The following is a 5,998-nucleotide window of genomic DNA, read 5'->3' as shown; positions in this document are numbered from 1 at the left end:
TATTACTAACATTATTTGCAAATAATCACATCACAAGCACATGCAATAAGAATAAGAAAAGAAAGCAATACAAAGTGTTTAGAGTAGTACTTTGTGAGTTTTTAACAGATTTGTAAATAAGCCTAAAGTTTTGACCTTTTTCTTCAAAACTCCTGGGGTTGTGCCTGTATCTCTTGAAACTGCAAATCAAGAGTTTTAATTTGGTATATAACTTGCCAGTGCTATGCAGAGGCGGACAGGCTTTTCTGTGCGAAACAAGGCATTGCACTGCGTGGTCACAAGGAAGACACAGAAAGCCTGAACAGAGGAAACTTTTTTGAGTTGTTTAAAGTGCTTTGTTAATATGTCCCAAGATAAACCAAAGCCTTGATGAGCTTCCAGCTAATGCAAAAGTGATGAGCCCAGACATTCAAAATGACCTCCTTGAAACTGCAGCATCACTTCTCTGACGAAAAATCAGAGTAGAATTGAATGCACAGGCTGACACCTACTAGGGATGGGTCACGATTTTCGAATATTCGATTAGTTGATTTAAAGACATGGTGTGGCGCAGCACTATGCTTCTCGTCTGGTATGCGACCGCATTAAGGCTGGAATAGCCACTTATTTCAAAGGTGGAATTGTCAAAGATGACTTTTAGGATTAGACTCTGTAAGATAGGCTGGTAGTCTGTTTTCCCCCCTGACGAGGGTAGGGGAGAGGGCCAAGGTTCAAAAGTCATGGTTCGCTACTGGTATGTATGCATGCATGCATGTATGCAAGAGCTCCTAAAAAACCACAACAAATTCACACACTTAGCGAATAAAGCTCATTCTGATTCTGATTATTTAATAGACATTTAAAGTAATAGGCTGCATTTACACTGGCACAAAAAAATTTAATTTTTCGCTCACATCTGACACAGATCGGAATTTGTTGCACACGTGTAAACACAAAAATCCAAATGAGATCTGAATTTTTTGCATCCGATCTGAGCCACTTCCAAATGTGTATTTTAATCGGATACATATCCTATATCTGGACATATGACCTACGTCTAAACACACATATCCGATTCCCCGCAGAACTCCCAATGTAAGGGCGACACGTTTGCCCATAAAGACAGCGTTTAAATGCCGGTGTGCTGTATGTGCTCGCATTTTACTGATATGCAAACTAGCTGCTTTTAATATCTTGTATATTTCTTTTTTTAAACACCTATTTGACTTTGTCGGATCAGATGACATGGCAACAGAGGTGTTCTCCATCCAGAGGGATAGAGTGCCACCAATAAATATAATTGATCACATCAAAGAATCCTGCACTGTTTTTGTAACCTGGGATGATGTAATGGACCCAGACATTGATGTGAGACTCATATAACTTTGAAATTCAAAACCTTATTAAGTGCTATTTAGGAGTTTACTTTGGTTTTTAAAATGTAGTTCTGTCAGGACACACTGGTTCCTGAAGAGAACACTCATGAGAACAACTCATCTGGGTACTTGGATAGAACTGTTGGCTCCCCTGATGTTAATGACAATAACGAGTAAGTGGAAGTTTCTTACTTTATTATTATTGTACTGTTTAATGATTTGATGGCAGGCCAGTTGGGTGCTGCATATGGATTCAAGATAATATGCTAGCCCATCTGTTTTGGATGTCGCAAAGCCCTACCTGCAATATGTTTTATTAACTGCCACTGCTTATGAGCATAGCTGTCTGTTTATTGGTTATCATTTACTGTTATGTTTTATTTTTCTAGACCAGATCTAAAAACTGAAAACTTACTGACCACTCTAGCATCAAAAGTCTGTATTGGGGAAACGCCCAGCAGTAATATGATAATGGTATGCAGACAAAACGTAATGGATGATGCTGTGCGAGCCTTTGCGAGGAGGAGTTTTACTCCAGAGGCCAAACTAAGTGTTGTATTTATGGATGACTTCAATCAAGCAGAGGGTGCGGTGGATGAGGGTGGGCCTACATGGAAGTTTTTCAGACTCCTTATGACAGCTCTCAAGGAAAGCTCTCGTTTTACAGGGCCACAGATCAATATGAATCTGTCTCTGGATAGTCGGGGTTAGTATTCATATATTCCCCTCGTCTAACTTGCTCTTCTAACAAACTGAAATAATATTTTTGCCTTTGTTTTCAAATTTAGATTTGAGTTTACAATTGTCTTGTTCTGCAAATACGTCCCACACTCTTACTGATTAAAAAAATCTTTGTTCTGTTTTTAACACAAATTTTTGCAGCATTACAGAGAAGTCTGTACCGAATATATGGAGTAATGATTGCTGTGGCACTCGTGCATGGAGGATTGTTTCCTTCCTTCTTTTCTGAGAGGCTTTACCAAAATAGCAGATCTGGATTGGCAGTGGAAATTATAAAATTTATGACATAATGTTGATATTTTGGTCCTTATTCTGCATTATTCAAGCCAATGGTGAAGGCATCACAAAGGCCTGCTTCTACTAGTAAACTGTACATGATATAAAGATCAGTGAGACAGGAGATATTACAGCAGCTAGAGATGTCATTATGGAAGCTGCAGAAAGCCTGTCCATGTTGGGGTCCCTGGGGCATATCACCACCATGGAGGAAAGGGACCAGATAGCTCAGGCAGCCATAACTTTCTACGTGGAAGGAAGGACTAAAGAAGTCTTACAACAGTAAGTGTGTATATTTTATGTAGTTATGTTTTATATTTTTGCATATATTTCGTGCGATTTTTATTTGTGTAGTTCCACAGTTCATCTGTAATGGTCAATACAAATTGTAAATTGCATTTAATCTTGTTTTCAAAGCCTTCATTTTGTTCATGACAGTACCAGTGTGGTTGGAGCAGATTTTTTCCCTTTTTTATAAGGAAAATACTTGGGTGAGATGTTGTTGTTTTTTTCTTGTTGAAGGGCAAATCTACCTAAAGCTACACACAGTTATCTAAAATGGTGCACTTGCTCCTATTTGAAAAAATGTGGGGCCAGGGGTTGACTGACACTGTTGGGCCAGTATTGCTTCAGTGGATAATGATGGCCAATTGAGAATGGTACTTCTGATTCACTTAACCTATGACAGTTGCTTTGTTCTCATCACTTTGGTGTGCTGAGGCAACAAGTTTGTTTTGGTAACTGTAACATGCATGTGTCACGCTTATGGACTTGTTTTGTTTGTTTTCCACCATGTGCTCCCTGTGACCCAGTTTCTCCCTCTCGTTTATTAGTCATTTGGTTCAGGTGTGTCTTGTCTATTACCCTCGATTAGTCATGTATTTAAGTCCTGGTCCGTGTTGTCTGTCTTGGTCTGGTCTACAACGTCATGTTCGTGTGTCAACAGCCTTTCCCTGTGTGAGTTCTCCTGCGTATTGGATAGGGCTGCACGATTATGACAAAAATCATAGTTGTCGATTATTCCCTTAAAAATGTAATTGCGATTATTAATTACCATTATCACAATTTGCATTGATTGATGTTTTAAATAGCTTTATACCATTGTTTGAAGCAACTGCATGCCATAATTTTATATAAAAATAAAAAAACAAGCTGAAAACACTCTTCCTGAAAAACTTTTATTGCTTTTATCATTGCCACAAATGTCAACGATACATTGGTTTGGTTTCTTTAAAATAAAAAATAAAAAAGTACAAATATGCAATATGCATGGTATAATAATGTTATACTAAAATTAAAACAATGGAAAAACTCAAGATAACCTGTAGAAAGAAAAAAAAACTGAGTTTGCCTTATCAAGTATTTTGGCCTAGAACACAAGCCATAAATACACTTGAAGTTTTCAGGAATGAACAACACCAAGTTTGACTTTATGTCAAAGATTTTTGGCCAGGAACACAAGCCTGTCTACACTTTCAGGCTTTAGGGATGCACGTAAACAAGTCACAATGTTTCCTCCAGTGCTGAATACTCTTTCCGAGGGAGAGCTTGAGGCAGGAATGCACAAATACTTTTGTGCTAACTTTGAGAGTGCTGGGAATTGTTTTGCATGTTCCTTCCACCAGACCAAAGGATTCTCCTCACTATCAACAGCAGCAGAGAGAAAATAAGACTAGCTCAGCAGTTATGGCCATGTCTTGGAGACCGGAGAGAGATGATGATGCTGGTCTGTGGTCCTCATCCACTTTAAAGAAGCTGCCCAGTGTTTTTTTGGTCTTCTTTAATGCTGGTGCATTTTGGTCTTCTGCTTCCTCTCTAACAGTCACACTCACAGATGCTTGAAGCTTTTAATAAAATGAGTTTAACTCATAAAATATAATGTCATATACTATTACTAGTATAATAAGGGCTATTTATTAATGTTAAATTAATACTGAAAATGGCCCAAACAAAATTATATTATATACATGGCACACACAACCTATAATTATTACCTTCATGACTGTAGATATTGATGCCATTTCAGTTCTCAAACGAATCTTGACAGCTTCAACTCTTTCTTCGTTGACATGCTTGAGCTTGAATCTGGGATCAATTGCAGAAGCCATGTCAAGCAACTCTTGAGTCTGTGGACCATCATACTTCTCATTCAGGTAGTCCAGGATCTTCTTCTTGATGCATTTTGACAGTTCTGTTTCTCCCTCTTTCTCTGCCAAGATTTTATTGTTGAACAAATGAAGTACAGGCTTCACATATGATACACTTACATATTGCCATGTCCCAGACTCCTTTTCTTATTTGATTACATGCCTTCACAACAGATGGTTTAGTTTTATTTGAATTTCAGCTCCATTTTCCGTCTCGGTTCGATTGTTAAAAGTGTGACTATGACAATAAAATCTTGGCCCCAGTCCAGTGAGTCTTAATTATGCCATTGCAAAGCTGTCACTATCCACTCAATTACCACAATCACTTAAGCCACTGCTTGTTTTGAACCCCACCTCGTTGGGCACTCAGTCTTGAGCTTGTGTTGAGGTAACTTGAGCTCTTTCTGGGCCTCGGACAACTCCCTCCTTCGTCTCCAGCTATAGGAGAAGCACCCCACCACCTTTTTGCAGACATTCAGTGCACGGTCAATCCGTCCATCTTTCAAAGCATGTTCTAAACACACACACACTTTGTGTGTGTTTTGTTACATACCACTGCTGTGCACTTCCCACGGCCATATTAGACTGTCTGGCCCACTGTCTCCTCCCCCCACAGAGAGTCCACTCACCACCTTCTCCTCAGTGATGCTCCTCTCCTCTTCATCTGGCACCTGCTCATTGTAGAGCTTGATTGCTTGCAAAAACTTTTCTCTTCCCACAATTTTCTTCGACGCAAGTGTTGAATTTTGTTGCGTTCTATAAAATGTACAAAACACAGAAAACAAGATGGACAAGCTGAATGCAGATATCAGAAGGTAATATGAAATAGTAATACTTACTATAACTAACTTAAGAATTAATAAATCAAAATGTAAAAAAAACAGAATAACTTAAAAAGGCATAATAGGCTTAATATCTGTAAAATTAAGAGGAATACATTTTAAAATTAAGGACCTGAAAATATTTAATTCCAAAACAATCCAGATAATACATCTGCAAGTAATACAAATTACAAAAATATTAGATGAGTTATTAACATACCAGTCTGATTATAAAGGCTGGCTTATTTTTGATGAACACCAAGAAACATTTGTTCAATTGATTTCTGAAGGTTATGTTGGTCATCACATCTGGTACCTACAGAATCTTAAAGCAACAATAATACAAGTAAATGAATTCCATATTTGGTGGTTATTTTGTGATAGAAGTAATATTGACAGAGATATTTAGACATTTGTGACAGAAAAATTCATTAAAAAAATTCTGTTTTGATGGCACCCGGTGGCTGTTTGTGGTATAACACCCTAAATAAAATCTCTCAGGAACCTCCATTTTTTTATATCAACTTCAAATTTGGAACATAACTTATTTAGACATAAGCCTTTAATTTAATAGCAATTTTGGATTCAGAAATATTTTGAAAAACATTTATTTTATATAAAATAAAAATGGTACAGTGCATTTTCTTTACAGTAAATT

At 37.5% G+C, this 5,998-nt stretch overlaps 1 long non-coding RNA gene across 1 annotated transcript; it reads right to left on the bottom strand.

Annotated features, from left to right (window-relative positions):
- Nucleotides 1-4,874: 4,874 nt before the first annotated feature.
- Nucleotides 4,875-5,662, bottom strand: LOC107723627 (uncharacterized). The gene is made up of 3 exons (XR_001637942.1): nucleotides 5,561-5,662; nucleotides 5,149-5,275; nucleotides 4,875-5,033 (listed from the first exon to the last, which is right to left on the bottom strand). It is a non-coding gene; the product is annotated as an uncharacterized LOC107723627 (long non-coding RNA).
- Nucleotides 5,663-5,998: the final 336 nt, after the last annotated feature.

Source organism: Sinocyclocheilus rhinocerous, unplaced genomic scaffold, assembly GCF_001515625.1.
Source record: "Sinocyclocheilus rhinocerous isolate Xijiao unplaced genomic scaffold, SAMN03320098_v1.1 scaffold1627, whole genome shotgun sequence".
NCBI classification, from domain to species: Eukaryota; Metazoa; Chordata; class Actinopteri; order Cypriniformes; family Cyprinidae; genus Sinocyclocheilus; species Sinocyclocheilus rhinocerous.
The sequence above is the reverse complement of the archived record's forward strand: the minus strand, read 5'-3'. Positions and strand labels throughout refer to the sequence as shown.